Here is an 18,537-nt window from a genome sequence, read left to right on the forward strand (position 1 = left end):
GATTCTGGTACGGATGAATAAAGTGGCATTGAATTGTTTCGATAAGTTTATGTATTGTTGAGTAGTTTTTAAAATGTGTTCATTTAATGTAATGTCTTTTTCTAAGATGCTCTCTTAAATTGATGATGCGCCTTAAAAATCCATACTGTCTTTCAGTAAGGAAATGTGGTAAATTTACAGTGTCATTGAAAGGATGGAGTCCATTATAGAACTTCATTTGCATTGCTCTTAGGACACAAAGTTTTTAGTTTAATTTATTCATCCCTGTATTGTCTTATCTTCCATACCAGAAAGGAGGTTTATTGAAGGGAGAAACTATCAAAAACAGTAGAATTTCCCTAAATTGTTTTATATGGAACAGGTGCTCCATAAATTCTCATCTGCCTGAAGAACTTAGGAGGGAAAGGAGCAGCTAAATGTGAGGAAAAGAATGAACATGAGCTGCTAACAACAGAGACCAGGAAAAATGTTTGTCAGCTTACCCTGACTTTCCGATGTTGACAAACACATTTTTGAACATTTGATAAGCATATTTTAACCTATTCATTCATTTACATAGTATCCACATATTAGGAAATATCTGCCTTGTGTTAGGTTCAAATGGGAATGCAAAGATAAACTAAATATTACCTCTCTCTAAGGGGGAGGGTTTGTGCAACAGATACATTTATGATTATAATGCACAATAGACAATGTAGAAACACCAGAAATTATGGGAGCAAAGAGGAATTCTTGTTTTCAGCATAAAAAGGATGTATTCAGAGTAATGAAAACCTTCATTCTCATCATGCCTTCCAGCAATGTTATTTTATTTATTGAGGATTTTAATAAAAAGTAGTCCTTTGTACATGATGGGACCAGGAAAGAATAGATGCTGTGGTTCAAACACCTCTTTGATTTGTCAGTCCTCAGTTCATCTGAAGGCCAGGGCACAAGGCACAGCTAGGAAAAGCATGTGCATGGGTCTTGGGCCAAGTTTGATTTGAGCTGAATAACATTAAACAATAGTCTATTGTCAAGCAATCAAACACCACTTCTTTTCCTAGCACTAGTTTGTATTATGGTTGCCCTGGCTACTGGAAGGATTCTTATATTTTGGAATTCCAATTTAATCAAGGTAAGGAGAACCTTTTAATCAGATTTTCAATAGAATCGGCTAAGACCCACTGCTCATCATCTTGACCACTTGTCTTCACCGACTTAGGCCAAAACAAAACAAAGATAAACATAAAAATTCATTAATGATCCATGTACTTCAACCTCAACTTCAAATTGAACAGACTTTCTTCACATCAATTCTCACCTCCTTGGGAATCAACCCCCCTTTACCCAGATCCAGAGCCGGGTTTCTGCAACTTCAGCCAACTGGTTTCAGCTCTCTGCAGCATGGGGGACTATGGCTCTGGCCAGAGGAAAAAGGTGGTTTCCTGCTTCTGCTCATGCTTGAAATGCTTATCTAAAGGACAAGAAAAACACAAAGAGATTCCAGAAAGATGCTATGTGTTTGTTTCATTTTCTGAAAGAATGACGATACCCAAAATGCTGTAATTAAGAAAGTGACATGGGTATTTGCCTTACTCAGGACAACAGGGAGTTCAGCCTGGGAGAACTTGTGAGTGTTCCTCCAGGCAAAGCTGACCACAGCATCCTCCTGAAAATAAAGAAGCTATTGTTTTGTCACCTAGATTTGATGGTCCAAAAGTTGTGCCACAGAGGTGCCCTCTGAGCGCTTCTACTCCATAAAGTGTCCTCTGGGTAGCGGTAGCTAAGGTAGCATATTGCCAAGGGACAGTGTTAGTGTGTTTAATTAGCCACCTCCTTCCAAGGAAGCCTGGTCACTTGTTCACAGATGTTAGTTCCTCTTTCCATCCTTATTCTATACACTGCACGTCTCCCATAAACGCATTAGTCCAGGTATTGTTAGATTTTGCATTTCAACAGGATTTGAGCTAGTTTTAACAAGCAGCATTTGTTGTCAATTAGGGCAATGCTTTCTTCACATGTGGCAACCACGCAAGAACTGTTTTAAATCAACAAAGAAATGAATCAGTTAAAAAAAATCTGTCTCTTCCTTGCTTGTGACCTTCACGGGATTCCAATTGCCATGCCCATTAACGTTTTAAATCATATAAGATTTTGAGGGTAGAGGAATTTCATTACAGTATGATGGCGGGTAAACCACTTTGAAATGATATTTATACTGCCTAAATTATACCTGGTCATCCAAGTAGAAACTAATAATGACTGGATAATATACAGACAGAATCCAGGGAGCTAAGGAAAGAGAAAAGGAAATTAACTCCCTAATTAGATAACCAAAATTTTATGTCTACATAATGCCAAAATAACTAATTCAGTATGTAGAATCAGTTAGCCTGGTTTGAATCATGTAGGCAAAACAAAGGACTGATTCCCTAATGCTTTCATTCTTCAATTAGTTGTTGTGGCATTATATAGATGCAGCTTGAATATATTTCAAGCTGCTTTTCTTTTGGATCTCAAGCAACATTTCCTAGGGAGATCACTGAAAAGGAAGATGATTTTCCCTCTAGCTATGAAGCAATGTCTGCATTCAAAATTAGTTTGATCATTTTGTTTGAGTTTACCAGTAATGCTTGCACCTATCGTAGGTATCTATCCAGGTATACGTAAGTTCACTAAATTGAAATATTTTGCACTGGGTAAATCAATTTTTTAAAAGGTCCAACCAAATTTTGTTTATATATTAGAGTCAAGAAATGATGACAGGATAGAAAAATAAATAATCATAGATTCAGGGTTTATCCTAGAACATTTTCATGACTTTGAATTCCACGATATCTCGTCTCCAGGTTTATCTGTGAGCTTTTTTGGAGATTTCTAAAGCTGAGGACCAGAGTCATTCATTAGTTTTAGGAAACTCTTTATTTTTTTAAATATTGCCTCCCCCTCATTATTTCTCTGCTCTTCTTCCGGGTTAGGCATGCACTGTACGCCTTCCCATGCATTTTCCTTGTCTCTTACTCTCCCTCTCACTTGCCATTTCTTTTTATGTCTGTGTTGCGTTCTGGACAATTTCTTTAGATGTATATTCTAGTTTGTTAGCTCTTTTGTTTCATATGTATGGGTCAAAGGCCTCTTAAATTTGTATATGTTTTCCTCAAGTATTTTGTGATCTGGGGTGGAAAACTTAAATTTCTTGAAATTTATCAGTAAGATTTCTCTAAGGCCGGGATGAAAATTGGTTCTGCCGGAGAGGATTGCACTGGGTTCTTCTGACTCTCTGGGACTGGTGACTGTTCGCATCTAACCTCTCAGCACCGCGGTTTCTGGAACACCTAAGGTTATGAATCAGGCCTGGTTTCGCGCATGACTCTCCACCCAACATGAACACTGGAGATAACACACTCCCTTCTTCTCTGTCTTTTGTAGGAGGAGATGAATTATTCTTGTTTACCTCTTCCTAGGAATGCGGCACTTTGGAGGATGCCCTTTGTAGGAGTGTCCTGTTACAGTAGCCAACTGGGCAGGTCCTAGTGTTGTCTTCTGGCCCACGACCCGTGAGAGGAGATTTAACCAGGTGTCATGCCTCCTGAGTTAGGCAGAAGCCCTGGGCGTGAACGTTCATTTCAGTCTTTTGCATTTAGATTTAGGTTTCCACTTTCACTTCATTTAGCTGCAGATGAATTCCCCCTTTTTCTATCTCATTGCAGTTCTTAAAGATGTGTTTCTATAATTTATCTAGCGTTGCAGGTTACTTCCCAAGCAGTTATGGTGCCTCGTGCATAACTTGTCCAGTCTTGTCTTCCCTGCTTTCTCTTTAAGGTGTATGGGTTCTCATCTTCCTGCTCTACCCACTTTTTCTAGTAACTTTCTATATGTGCCCATGGGTTCCCCCAGTGCTTACGCTGAGGGTTCTCAGAAATTTATCTCCCACCGAGATCCTTCTGATTCTGAATGCCAGAGCCCCCTTTTGGAGTGCACCCACAACCTCTTTATTTAGTCCTTCAGTAACTGCAAACACAGGAAGTGTTTGTTGTATGTTTTGTTTTTGCCACTCCTTCAAAAAATAGCTTCTTTTCCTGCCACCCGTTGTAGTTCTATTCAATTTTACCCCTTCTCTCAACACCCACATCCAATTAGTCACTAAATACTATGAATTTTTTCTTCTTATCGGCACTAATTTCTTTGTCTTTTCTCTCCATTCCCTTGGTTACTCACTGGAAAGCCAGTTGTATACTCCTAACTGGGCTCCCTGTTCCTACTGAATTTCCATCATCTCTCCCTTCACATAGCTGATAGGTGATTATTTCCAAAGGGCAAACCTGATATCATCTCCTTGATTAAAGCACATCGTATGGTTCCTAATTGTCTTTGAAAAAAGTCTGAAGTTCTTAGAATGGTGCTCAAAACGCTCTTCAATCTGATTTTGACCTTAGTCTCATCTGCTGCTTAGATTTGAAGATCTAGCATATTGAACTATTTATAACTCCTCAGATTGGCATGCTTTCCCACAGCCGTGTGCCTCTGCCTCCTCCCAGCTTTGGCACCACTGGAGAAGGCCCTTCCTCTCCACGGCGTCAGCACTGAGCAGAGTTTACCCCTATTGATCCATGTGTCACAGCCCATTAGAGTCATTTACTTACAATTTTCCTCCTCTATTAGATTATGAAATAGTTGAACTATCTTCTTTTTCTTTCCTTTCCCCACTTAAGTGTCGACACAGAGCAGACACTCAATAAATTTTGGATTTATGAATGAATGAATTTAGTGGAAGGTTTGGACCAGACTTCCTTCTCAGTGTACTTTGTGCTTTGTAATAGGAACCAAGTTTAATAAAAAGAATCACTTCTTAATAGAAATGCTTTCTGTGTCCTAATATCTTTAAAGCCCTCTTGGAAACTTCTGATCTCACAATATCCTAACCTCAGGGCTGGATGGAAGCCTACAGGGGATTTAATCCCCCCGCCCAACCAGGCCAGGAGTTTCTGCATAATTCTCTGACATGTGCTTTTCCAGATTTATTTGAATGACTTCAGGGTTTCTGAAAATGAGGAAACTATGGGACCGTTTCTTTCTATCTTTGTGTAATTACAACCATGGGAAAAATCTCCTTTTATGTCAAATTGAAATCTCTCTCCCTACAAGTTTCACACATGGACCTTTGTAAGGCCCAAGGGGCAAACCAAGATATGGTTAAAATCCCTTCCATAAAATAGCCTTCAAGAATATGAAGATAGTTTATGCTCCCTACCCAAGTCTTCACTATCTCTGATTAAAATACATAAAATATTTCCATCTTCCTTTAGCTGACATTTATATAGTTTTCACTATGTATACTTTTACCACCATCTCTCTCCATTGGAAAGAATGCTCTACTAAGTACACCTCAAACCCCTAGAATTGTGCAATTTACTAGGAATTGAGATATATTCTCATTTTACTGGTTATGAACAATTTAATGAAGCCTATTTTTGCACATTTATCGTTACTGCTATTTTCCTCTTAAAAACTGTCTTTTCATTGTGAAAAAACAGAACAGCACAGAATTGTAACCCAAAGTAAGTGATTTGCAATTTTACCTTCTAGGGTTTACCATTGTTAGAATATGATGTTTTTGGATTTCCAGAATATAATGTGCATGTGTGCACACACACACACTTAGATATTGCAAAAGTTGGACCATATTATGCAAAGTATTTTGTAACTTGCAATTTTCAGTTAGCATTTAGTTTGAACATCTGTTATGGGGGTTGGTTATCTTTGTGTACTAGTATGCATAACAGTAGTTGATTCTTTTTAAAAGCTGCAAATTATTCTACTCTTTAAATGTATTGGCATCCATTTAAGTAATGTATTGAAGCTATTTCCAATTATTACAATCAGAAAACATTCAATAAAAGTTGTCAGGTATTTACAATGTACACAGCACCATGCCAGCCACTGAAGCTGAAAAGATGAGTATAGTAACCTGGCCTCTAGGGAGCTCATGACCCAGTGTGAGAGTGTTGAATCCACAACCACAATACAGCATGTGTGCTAGCTTAGAAATCCGAGCAGACACACAGAGGAGGTAGGCACTTTTGAGACTCAGGTCAGAGTTGCCCAGGTAAGGTAGAGCTTTGCTGTAGTTGGGAAGGTGTAGGAGGTCATCAAGAGGAACAGGATTTATTCTTGCTGGGAGTGCCATGTTTAGCCATAATGCTATGACAACAAAGCTCAGAAAATTCATTCAGTAAAACAATAGGCTACAGAGGCAGGGGCAAAAGCACACCCCAGAACTTGTCTCTTGCAGGTGAGATTGACATTTCTACCAATTACTGGATATTTCGGTTTATATCCCAAGCTCTGGGTCCTGGAGATTACTGCCACTATACCATGACCAAAGGAAAGTTTCACTTGAGGCTGCTTTTTTATGTTACTATTTCTGGAGTAACAGTTCCTGGACGGATACTTCGGACTCACTGGCTTAGATCACAATCTCACACTCTAGCTGCAAGGGAGCCAAGACAGTGAGTATCTGGTTGGTGTTTTCAGCTTCTAATTAGGAGAGTGCTGTCCTTCTCACCACAGACTCTCAACCAACAGAGCAAAGGGGCTCAACGCTGGGCAGCAAGCCATTGCAGTAGCCCTCACAGCATGTGTGAGCTGAGAACCAAATGAATGGGAGTGCAGTGAAGTGGGAAAGCATGTGACGCCATGAGGGCATGCAGGAGGGTGGAAGTTGAGCTGCTGGAATTTGTGGGCTTCTTCCAGAAGGAAGTGGGACTAGGTGGCCCAACAGGGTCTGGCTCCAGATGGATGGTCATGTCGTAAAGAGGCCTGTCTGGACAGAGCCAGATGCCCTAGGAGCAAGTGGCAGGAAAGTGTGTTTGAGCCATTTTTCAAGGCTCTGGAGCCATATTTATTAATGCTATTTCAAATGCTATTTTCAAATTTCAATTTTAATTTGGTCTTTACTAGTAAATAGAAATACACTCATCTTGTGTGCTGAGCTTATATTCTAGAACCCTGCTAAACTCACTCATTAGTTCAAGTCACTGTTCTGAAGACTGTGTCAGATTTTCTATATATACTGTCATGTAATCTATGAATAAAGATATCTTTTCTTCCTCCTTTCCAATCTGAATGATTTTTTTCTCTTTTGCCTTATTATACTGGATGTAATCTGCAATGTGATAGAAGAAATGGGGTGAGAGGCACCCTAGCCTCATCCTCATCTGAGGGAAAGGATAGAGCCTTCCACCATTACATCTGATAATAACAGTGGGCTCTTCTTAGATGCCCTTTATCAGATGCGGACCCTCCCCGCTCGGTTCCTGAGCATTTTCATCAGGAATGGGTGCTTGAGCTCCTGCTTTTATTTAATTTATTTACTTTCTCTCTTTTTAGACTGTTATTGTAGTGAATCACATGGGTAGATTTTTAAATGTTAAACCAACCTTGCATTACTAAGATAAATTCAACTTTATTAGGATATATTATCTTTTTCAGATTTTGTTAATTAGATTGCTGTTCTAGTTTGCTAGCTGCTGGAATGCAACACAGCAGAGACGGATTGGCTTTTAATAAAAGGGGATTTATTTGTTAGTTCTTCATAGGAAAGGCAGCTAACTTTCATCTGAAGTTCTTTCTCACGTGGGAAGGCACAGGATGATCTCTGCTGGCCTTCTCTCCAGGTCTCTGGGTTCAAACAACTTTCCCTGGGGTGATTTCTTTCTACACCTCCAAAGTCCTGGGCTGAGCTGTGAGTGCTGAAATGAGGTGTGCTGAGCTGCTTGGGCTGTGCTATGTTGTGCTCTCTCATTTAAGCACCAGCCAATTCAGTCAAACATCATTCATTGCAGCAGACATGCCTCCTAGCCGACAGCAGATGTAATCAGCAACAAATGAGGTTCATGTACCATTGACTCATGTCCACAGCCACAGAACTAGGTGCCTTCACCTGGCCAAGTTGACAACTGAATCTGCCACAATTGCTAAATTATTTTTTAAAGAACTTTTACATCTCTGTTCATGTGGGATATTAGTCTGTGGTTTACTTTTTAAAATACTGTCTGTCTGACTTGGTCAGTATTCACTTTCCCTATTCTTCTGGAAGAATTCTCATAGAGTTGGTACTCTTTCTTATTAAATGTTTGGTGAAATTCACCATTGATATCAGCTGGGCCTGTGGTACACAATTTGGTAAGATTTTAAATTGCAAGTCTAAATTTTAAAATATTAATAGGGTATTCAACTAGTTCTTCATAAGTAGTATTTGTTATCTTGTATTTCAAGGAATTTGTTCATTTTGTATAGATTGTCAAATTTATCGACATAAGGTCATATTTGCTTGCTAATGCTGCTGGAATGCAATGCACCAGAAATGGATTGGCTTTTACAAGGGGGATTTATGAGGTTACACGTTTACTGTTCTCAGGCCATGAAAATGTCCACATTAAGGCATCTGGAGAAACATACTTTGACGTTGAAGAAAGGCTAATGGCATCAGGGTTCCTCTGTCATGTGGAAGGCCCCTGTCTGCTGCCTTCTCTCCTGGGTTGGTTTCAAAGTGGCTCTCTCACCTCCTGTGAGTCCTTCCAGCTTCTCCCGGGGCATTTTCTTTCTCACTTGGCTTCTCTGCGCTCTTTCTCAGGAAGGCTCCAGGGAAGGATGAAGACCCACCTTGAGTGGGCAGTGCCTCACCTCCTTGGAGACAACCTGGTCAGAAGGTCCCACCCAGCAGTAGGTCTGCACCCCCAGGATTGGACGAGAAGAACATGGGCTTTTCTGGGGCCCATGACAGATTCAAACCAGCACAGGCTGCTCATAGCATTCACTTCTTACATTTTAAATATTTTCCTAGAATCTGTGCTGATACTATCTCTCTCATTCCTCATATTGGTTGGGAGCCTTTTCTTTCTTCCATTCAGTTTGGCCAGACGTTTGTGAATTTTATTTATCTTCTTGAAGAGTAAGTTTTAGTTTCACTATTTTCTCTATTGTTTTTCTTTTTCCTGTTTTGTTGGTTTATATTCTGACCTTTAGTTTTTCCTCTCTTCTGCTTACTTTGGGTTTCATTCACTGTTTTTTTTTAAACCCCCATCTTAAGATCTAAGATGAGGTATTTGATTTGAGGCCCTTCTTCTTCTCTAATATAGTTATTTAGGTATATAAATTTTCCTCTAAGTACTTCTTAAGCTATATCATGCAAATTTTGATATGCTGTCTTTTAATTCTGATTCAATTTCAAATACTTTGTAGTTTCCTTTTTCAATTTCTTCATTGACCCATGTACTTTTTTTTTAATTTTTAATTTTTAATTTTTTGGGGGTGCATGGTCTGGGAATTGAATCCGGGTGTCCCATGTGGAAGGCGGGCATTCTAACCACTGAACCACCCATGCATCCAGCCCCATGTGTCATTTTAAGGTGTGTCACTCAGTTTCTAAATACTTAGGAGTTTCTAGATAATTTCTGTTACTGATTTCTTGCTTCCCATGTTAGTCAGAGAGCGTTCTTTATATGATTGGGACTACTTAAAATGTATTGAGATTTGTTTTATGTTTGGTGTATGCTCTATTTTGGTATATGCTTTGTTTGCTCTAAAAACAATATATATTCTGCTGTTGTTATGAGGAGTACTCTGTAAATGTAAATTTGGTCAAGTTGGTTGATAGTGTATTTCAAGGCTTTTATAGTACTGATTTTCTCTCTTTTTGTTCTATCAACTTTGATAGAGTAGTGTTGAAATCCTTTGAATGTGTATTTACTTATTTCTCTTTGCACATACATCAGTGTTTTATTCATATATTTTTAAGACTCTTTATTAGAAGCAAAAACATTTAGGATTGCTTATGCCTTTTAAGGAATTGACCACTTTCTTGCAGTGAAATGTCCCTCTTTATCTTTAGTAACATTTCTGCTACTAAATCTACATTGCTATTAATACAACTTTACAACTTTATTGTGAATATACCATTAGCATGACATCAAATTTTCTTTTGTTTCATTTTATCCTATTTTTATCTTTGTATTAAGTGTGTTTTGCACAGGTAGCATATATTTAGATTTTGCATTTTAAATAGGATGTTTTGGCCATTTACATTTTCTGTGTTTATTAATATGATATGGTATTTGTCCCATTTTTTTCTTCTTTTTCCATTTGTTTCCCTGCTTTCTTTTGGATCAATTAACTATTATTTATGATCCCATTCTTCTCCCTTTGTAAGCTTATATGTGAGAGGGTATTTTAGGTCTTATAGTATTCATTTTTAACTTACCACAGTCTGTTTTCAAGTGACAGCATACTGCTTCACGCATGGCTCAAGACCTTTGCAATAGTATAATTCCATTTCTCCCATCCCAGTCTTCATGTTATTTTTCATATATTTTACTTTTATATATGTTATAATATACAAAAACAGGTTGTTCTAATTTGCTAGCTGCCGGAATGCAATGTACATTTTAAAAAGGGGAATTTAATAAGTTGCTAGTTTATAGCTCTAAGGCCGAGAAAATGTTCCAATTAAACAAGTCTCTAGAAATGTCCAATCACAGGTATCCAGGGAGAGATACCTTGGTTCAAGAAGGCCGATGAAGTTCAGGGTTCCTCTCTCGGCTGGAAGGGCACATGGCGAACATGGCGTCATCTGTTAGCTTCTTCTCCTGGCTTCCTGTTTCATGAAGCTCCCTGGGAGGTATTTTCCTTCTTCATCTCTGAAGATCTCTGGCTGGTGGACTCTGCTTCTCGTGGCTATGTCATTCTGTTCTGTCTGAATCTCTCATTCTCAAAAATGTTTCCTCTTTTATAGGACCCCAGAAACTTATCAAGACCCACCCAAATGGGAGGAGACATGTCGTCACCTAATCCATCTTAACAACCACTCTTGATTAAATTACATTTCCAAGGAGATGATCTGATTGCAGTTTCAAACATACAGTATTGAATAGGGATTATTCTACATTTATGAAATGGGATTTTGAATCTGTAATTAGATCAACTCCCTGGAGATGTCTCCCAATCAAGAGTGGCTGTTAAGCTGGATTAAGGGAGATGTGTCTCTACCCATTTCAGTGGGTCTTGACTGGTTTACTGGAATCCTATAGAAGAGGAAACATTTTGGAGAATAGCAATTCAGAGAGAGCAGAGAATGCTGCAGCACCTCTGTATTAGTTAGGGTTCTCTAGAGAGAAAGAATCAACAGGGAACACTCGCAAATATAAAATTTATAAAAGTGTCTCACATGACCGTGGGAACACAGAGTCCAAAATCCGCAAGGCAGGTTGTGAAGCCGACGATTGTGATAGAGGGTCTGGATGAACACCACAGGAGAGGCTCGCCAGCCAAAGCAGGAAGAGAGCCTGTCTCTTCTGAATCCTCCTTAAAAGGCTTCCAGTGATTAGATTGAGCATCACTCATTGCAGAAGACACTCCCCTTGGCTGATTACAAATGGAATTAGCTGTGGATGCAGCTGATGTGATCATGATTTAATTCTATGAAATGTCCTCATCGCAACAGACAGGCCAGCACTTGCCCAACCAGACAAACAGTTAAAACCACTTGGCCAAGTCGACACATGACTTGGGACCATAACAGGGGCTTGCTTTTAAGCTTTGTCTCTGACAGGAGCAGAATGACGTTTAGTGTAGGGTTAATTTTTTGCAGAACTGAGTTCTTTCTCTGATGCCCCATGAATTATGAGGTTTTCTACTCAGGGTAAAGGGAGCAGGAACCGTTCCAGGAGCTGCATGAATTTCAGGTACTTTCCTCCCATTCTCTCAGATGTTTCTTTCTCCAGCTTTGAGCATCACCCTGACACGTGTTGAGGAACACTCAGGAGCAGATTTGCAAGGGCCCGTCGAGAGCCTGGATGTGGTGCCCTTTCTTCTTCCCCGGTCTGCACACTGCACACTGGAGTTGCTCGGTCTCCCCAAACTCAGCTCCGAGTCCTTTCTCAGCTCAGGGCTCCAGGGCTCAGCCTGGGCCCCTTGGGGGGCTGCAGTGGGAACTTCTCTCCAGGCAGGAAAAGGGCATCCAGGCTCACCTCACTAGTTTCCCTCCTGCAGAGATGCTTTCCCTTCATTACCTAATGCCCAATGTCTTGAAAACTTTTGTTTTATGTACTTTTTCCCTTATTTTCAATTGATTCAGGTGGTGGATAAATCTGGTTCCTGTTACTCTCTCTTGGCCATGTGTGGAATTTGGTTTTCAGTTTTTAAATACAGGAAACCCCATTAAGATTCACTCAGTTTGGATAATGTCCACAACTGGACTGTTTCCATGAATGAAACATTGACTCCCTAACAGCCAGGAGAGAGAAGTGGCCACACATGCTTTGATTTTTATTTTATTTTTTCCTAACTCACACATTATATTTCATTCAACCGAGCATGTGGAAGCCAACTCTTTCTTGGCCAATTAAAAGCAGCCTGTGTGCCAGCCCGCTGGAGAGCTGAGCTCGACCCCTGCAGCCCTGTGGGTAGGCTCATTGCACTCTCGCTGCAGCGCTGCTTAAGTGGATCCCGGGGAAATACTGGCTGCCTCCTTGTGCCTGCAGTCTGTCTGTCCTCACTGCCAGGCCACCCAAGGGCTTCCTTGGAGAGCTCTGCTTTTTGACCTTTGCAGTCCCGCCCAGGACGCAGTGGAGACCACAGGGCACTAACGCTGGCAGTGAAGTGTGGCCTGATACCACGACGAGGGGCTGAGGCACGCTGCAGAGACGAGGCCTTCTCGTGTGAGGAGCAGGCATGAGGGTGGTTAGAAAACCTACCAAGACCGAACAAATGCTGGCACCATGTTCAAAGGGGGGGAAATATTTACCCATTATACATATATTTTCCATTTGAGCCTTTCAGTTTATGTTGGGAATAAATTTCAAGAATTCAGATTATTTGGAAGTGTAAGGCCTTAATATTTTTATTTTCTAAATGTTTATAGCTGTTTACTGCAGTTAATTCCTTTAAGACATTTCACCAAGCTCAAGCAAGAACCATTAGTTTAGGATAAATTAAATTAAGGTACATTTGAGTATCTCCCCAATATCAAAAGGTACTTAGGAGGATTCATGGGGGCTATTAACCCTCTTCGTCTCCTAGTTTTGAGTCAATTTTTATCTTATAGATATATTTAGAAGTCAAATAGAAATGAGAAAAATATCCAATGTATTATTAGGAAGGCTGGGTGGCAGAAAGAGCTTCAACCCTAGGCCAAGATGGGCCTTGGGTCCCACCTTCCCGTGAGTTCTCCCCCGGCCCCAGCAGGGCAGCTGGCCTCATCTAGGCATTTTCTGCAGGGACAGCGGCTGCCACGATGGTCACCAGTCAGGGGCCAGCATCCAGGTGGGCATCCAGTCACCTGCCACCAGGAGAGGGGAAGACAGAACCCAGCCGTCTGTACTGCCCGGCAGAGGGCAGGGGCTTTCACGGGTCTCATTGGGCCAAACAGCAGGCTGTCTACCAAAACTTGAAAAATAATTTAAAATTTAAAAAGCTGTGTTCTGTTTTCTAATTGTGGGATTTTAACTGGGAGGCAGATACTCAGCCCAAAGCTCCAGGTTCCAGCCCATCCTTTGTCCCAAGAGTTGTCAAACAACTATCTAATTTTTGCCAGTGGAATGTTAATGAGAGGATGTGTGGCGATTCTGGACCACACGGTGCTGCCTTCACCGTCACTTTCCTTTTCTTATTAGCTAACTGTGTGCAGAGGCCTCCAATCTCCTACATGATGGTGGAGACACATGTGGAAGGGACCTCGGCCCTTACGCCAGCATAGAGGAGAATTTCCTGCTAGCCTGGGACAATGGCACCAGGCTGTTGTGGCACCACTGTGCTGAGGCCTTGCAGCTTGGGGGATTATTTGTTACAGCATCTCACATTGCCCTCATTATACAGTCACTGCTTTCCTCTAAGGGAGGAGAGAAAGAAGGGGATGCAATAAAGACCAAGGGTTTCTCCCTAATGCTTCTCAGAGGCTGAAAGTTCTCTTGGAATTGGCTGAAGCATAAATAGGGAAGAAGGAAAACGTGGCTTCCCTTAGAGAAAGCCCCTAAATGCTGGAAGGGATATAGCTATGGCAGCAGTGAAAGGTGAGCCCATGGCCAGGGGGTCTGGGAAATGGGCAGATTGGCCACACGCCTGACTCTGGGGCCTGTTCCGGGGCGCAGTCTGAGGGAAGTTCCAGCAACCCGAGTCCCCAAGGCCTCAGGAGAAGGGACAGGATGTGTGAAGATTTGGGAGCTGAGCTGCTGTTACTTTTTGAAAGCAGGTGAAACATACGTTATATAGAAAGAAATCCATAAAGGTAGGCTTTGAAGCAGAAACAGTTGGAACTGGAGAAGTATTTTTCTTGATGTTAGCAGTCCTTTTAGACTCCCAGCCCCTCTAATTTCATAAGGAATGAAGTACCTAAAAGACTATTATGTTTGGCCTGGACTCTGTGAAGATATAAACTGCTCAGACACCTGCAGGAAAGGACCACTTTAGAGAAATGTATCTCCTAACGCATGAATGGTGTGAGAATTTCAAGACACACTAAAAAATAAAAACACAAAATTAGATAGCTGCTTTCTCCAAACCGTTTTAGAAATAACAATGGACTCATCCATTAATTAACACATAGTGAATACCTGCTGTGCCAGGCCCTTCCAGGATGCGATGATGACGAAAAAGGAGGCAAAATTCTCTACCCCAATGCCATAAATTCTGGGGGAGGAAACAGACAAAAACAAAGAAGGGAGCAATGATCTATGCGCATTCTAGAATATGCCAGAAAATGATTAACAAAATGGACCCAATAAAGCAGGGCTTTTCCTTTTTATAAATTGATGGAGTAGTTGATTTATGTCAAAGAGTGAAGAGGCAACTGTTCCATTTTACAGTGTGCCTCTTGGGGAGCGCACTAATGCTGGGAAGGCTGCTTTTAAAATCAGAACCTGGCGTCTTCTGTGGCTAATATAGACAGGAAATCAGAGCTGGTTCATTTGCTCTCTTTCTTTCTTTCTTTCCTCCCTTCTTTCTTTCTGTCTCTCTCTTTTTTAAAAAAAAAGGGCTCTGAATTTCTTGCTTGAGGAAGCACTTATCTAGCAATAGCAAATGATTTCTTTATCATGCAGTCTTTTGAAATGTAAATGTGGAAAATGAAGGTCTTTGTGCTCAGAAGCCCAGGGATGACTCATCCATGTTCTGTTGAACCGCTTTCATACCTAAAGAGTTTCCAGTATCTGTCGCCTCCACCAGCAAACAACAGTGACAATTTTTAGGCTCCAGCAGTTGCTTACTAGCTGTGTGACCTTGGGAAAATTACCAAAACTCTCTGAGTCATTTTCTCACCTGAACTACAGACAGAGAAATACTTAGTTCATGGTTATTGTACAAATTAAATGAAATCAAATACGTAAATTTCTTGGCATAGCATTCCTTCAGGAAATAGTAGCTTCTACCATTATTACCATTTCTATTTTATCATATTTACTCAAAAGTCTAAAAACCAGGTGAGTGTGCTTGAAGTCCTATTGATGCTTTATTTTTAGGGCTTCTAAATTAATGTCCACGTCACTGATTCAAGGTCTGGTGCTGAATGAATAAACAGAATTTCACCAACTGATAAATCAGTTTACAGCTGGTTTGCACCAGTTTTGTGCACGCCTCCCCCAACCTGCACGGGGAAAGGAAAAGCGCAGCCTCCACAAGGCCTGCGGTGACGGGCAGTCTCCAGATGCAGGCCAACTCCCCTGAAGACGGAGCGGCAATGCTGCAGCTCACCTGGCTTTGTTTACCGACTGATGAGCGGATTAGCCATGAGTGGGCTGCAGTTCTACAACTCCTACTTGGAGCAAATGTCCCCCAGTATGCTTATCTCCCTCACATAGGTGCCATCAGGAAATTATTCTACAGACACCCGATTTTTAAAATAAGAAAACCAAAAATCCCTACCGAATGTGATTCTATTGTCTGCACTCTTTATCACGCTGAATATTTGTGGATATTCTGGTTTAATGGCGGTATGAACTTTTTTTTTAATTTAAAAGGAAACAAGTACAGAAACTATATCCTTGACTTTTTTATATCTTACTGCCTCTGTGAGTTGGGGGGATTATTTCCCATCTCTCAGAACAGAGCTTATCAGCCATAGAATCACAGCATATATAAGCTGGAAAGAGTTGTAGAAGTTCTTTGTTCTAATTTCTTCATTTTAAAAATAAAATGAAGTTCAGAGGGTATGAGGAGACTCACTCAAAATCATATGTCACGTAGCATAGCTGCTAATAATAATTACAATAACTGACACTTATTGACCAGCCATTCTTCTCTAGGTAGGCTGCCAGATGCACTACATGCAGTTTCATTTAAATTGGCCACACCTCCTCGTCCCTCTTGCTGGCTGCCATGTCCTCAGCAACAGGAAGGTCCAGGCGCAGTGCAGTGGCTTAACAAATGTTTGCTGGAGAAACAATGAAGGAATGAGCAACCTCAGCAACAAGGAACCCTCATCGCCCCGTTTTACAGGTGAGGTCACTGAGTTTCTAAGGGTCAGGGGTGGCATGAGGCCGTGCATGATGACTGGCCGTGTGGACTCATCTCAGGTGGGGGTGTCTCCAGAATCCTGTAGTTAACCACCTGCAGGGCTGCTCTGCATTTGTGACCTCGTTGGGGTTGGAATATGAGAAAAATGTGCATTATGGACATTCCCTTTATATTCTTAGACTTAATTTCTTAGGACACTTAGGATTTAAGTGAGTTCTGCTGACTTTAATTGAAGTATGATGTGAGAAATTAAATGACCTCATTACAGAAACCCACAAACAGATGGTGAAAACAATTACTTGAAATATTCTATTCTGCATGAAAATACTCAAGGGAAGAGTTCAACCTTGATGCCACATGATATTTGGAAAAACTCTCAAAAGCAATGACTTATTTTATACCTTGCAGTGCATTGAACAGTGGCCCCTAAACGGTATTCCCACCCAGAAACACAAGGTAGACCTAATTTTGGGATGAGGGTTTTGCAAATATGTGTAGGGTAACGATCTCAGGTGAGAGCACTCTGGGTTATGGGGGGCCTTAAATCCAACGCTGGCCGTCTTACCCGAGACGGAGGAGGAGGCCCGCAGAAACACAGGTGAACATCCCGTGCAAGGATCGAGGTGGAACCCAAGGATGCCACTCCAAGCCGAGGAGCCAGAGATTGGCTGGTGTGTCCCAGCAGCCCTAGGAAAGTAATACACACTTCTCTCGTAATTATGTGTTTATTTGGGAAGATAGATTTTATAGTATAAAATTTGAGTTTCTGGCATTGACTCAACTGAACATCAGAGAACTGATGTTCTCCGATGAGAACATCATCAGACTCCACACTTTGCAGCCAGTTTTACAGACCCTCCAAGCTGGCCTGCGTATTGTCCCATGAACACCTATTGCTCATTTTTACCTGCCTCTGGGTTCCACTCCTTCACCGGAACTTTCTTCTCACTTTCTACCTCTTTCTATTCTTTGTGTTCTTCAAGGGCCTGCTCGATGGCCCCTCCCTCCAGCACCTGCAGTCGCAGGAGCTTCTCCACTTTTGACAGCCATAGCTCTAGTCATGTCACACTTTCACACGCAAGGGCAGCCTGAGAGGGAGGGGTTTCTCAGTTTCCAGGCTTTAGCGCTGTTCTTAGCAAACAGAGGGCCAAGTTCTCAGAAGGCGGGATTGCTGGGTCATCCTAGCGTGAGGCCTCCTTGGTGTCTGCTGAAAGAGAATGCAGGGGAAGATGAAAAGATTTTACTAAGCTATCATAAGCAATTTTATTTGCTTGGATTTTTCTTTTTTTTCACAAATTGCAAATCTTTAGGATGACAAAGTTTTACATGTAGGCTTGTGCCTTATAATAAAGACATACACGTAGATTTTCCTTTTTATCTTTACAATTGGAAAAGTTACATGGTTTGGGGCTTAGAACCTGAGACTGAGTCCTCTCTTGCTTCCCGGTGACCTAATTTTTGGCTTATTCCCAACAGGTCTCAGCTTCCCCCTCTGTATTCATAAACCATAATAAATGTGTCCTTGGAGGAGACAAGTGAAATTTTGTTTTTGGAGGCCTTTGGGACTTTGTGTGAAAATGTATAAAATGCAAATCAGCATTGTGGATGCATACCTTCATTTGCATGTGGTATTTTCTTGTGCAATTCTGGGAGCATGATTACATCAACTCATTCAAAAAGATTCAAGCAAATTTTCTTTCCTCTTGAGTGAGTTAGGTCCACTTGTTTCATGCTAATCAGCTTTGCCATTTTCTGGTCACTTTTCTTTTTTTAATTAACTGTAGTTGAAATGTTAATGATCGCCTGTGGTAAGCTGTGAGCAGCTCAGATCACCGTCACTGCAACACAGTGGAAAATCTGCAGCGTCCTGAAACTTTTTACAGGCTGCATGAGTGACCGTCCAACATTCTGGACAAATCCCAGATTTGCTGTAATAAATCCCAGCTGGAGCTTGCTTCTCAGAAGTCCCCGAGACTCCCCTCCACTGGCCAAGGGAAAATCCTTCCCCCCAGGCTCTGCCGGTCACTTGGTAGCCAGGGGGCCTGGCCTGGC

The 18,537-nt window shown here is 41.2% G+C and overlaps 2 long non-coding RNA genes across 2 annotated transcripts in view; one reads left to right on the forward strand and one right to left on the reverse strand.

Moving 5' to 3' along the window:
- Positions 1-1,309: 1,309 nt before the first annotated feature.
- Positions 1,310-17,697, reverse strand: LOC143657697 (uncharacterized). The gene is made up of 3 exons (XR_013162956.1): positions 17,393-17,697; positions 17,051-17,172; positions 1,310-1,456 (listed from the first exon to the last, which is right to left on the reverse strand). It is a non-coding gene; the product is annotated as an uncharacterized LOC143657697 (long non-coding RNA).
- The window catches only part of LOC143657696 (uncharacterized), a 32,342-nt gene continuing 30,121 nt past the window's right edge, over positions 16,317-18,537 (forward strand). Inside the window, exon 1 of the long non-coding RNA XR_013162955.1 lies at positions 16,317-16,467. This is a non-coding gene — a long non-coding RNA (uncharacterized LOC143657696). The remainder of the gene's footprint in view (positions 16,468-18,537) is intronic.

Source organism: Tamandua tetradactyla, chromosome 15 (genome assembly GCF_023851605.1).
Source record: "Tamandua tetradactyla isolate mTamTet1 chromosome 15, mTamTet1.pri, whole genome shotgun sequence".
Taxonomy (NCBI): Eukaryota; Metazoa; Chordata; class Mammalia; order Pilosa; family Myrmecophagidae; genus Tamandua; species Tamandua tetradactyla.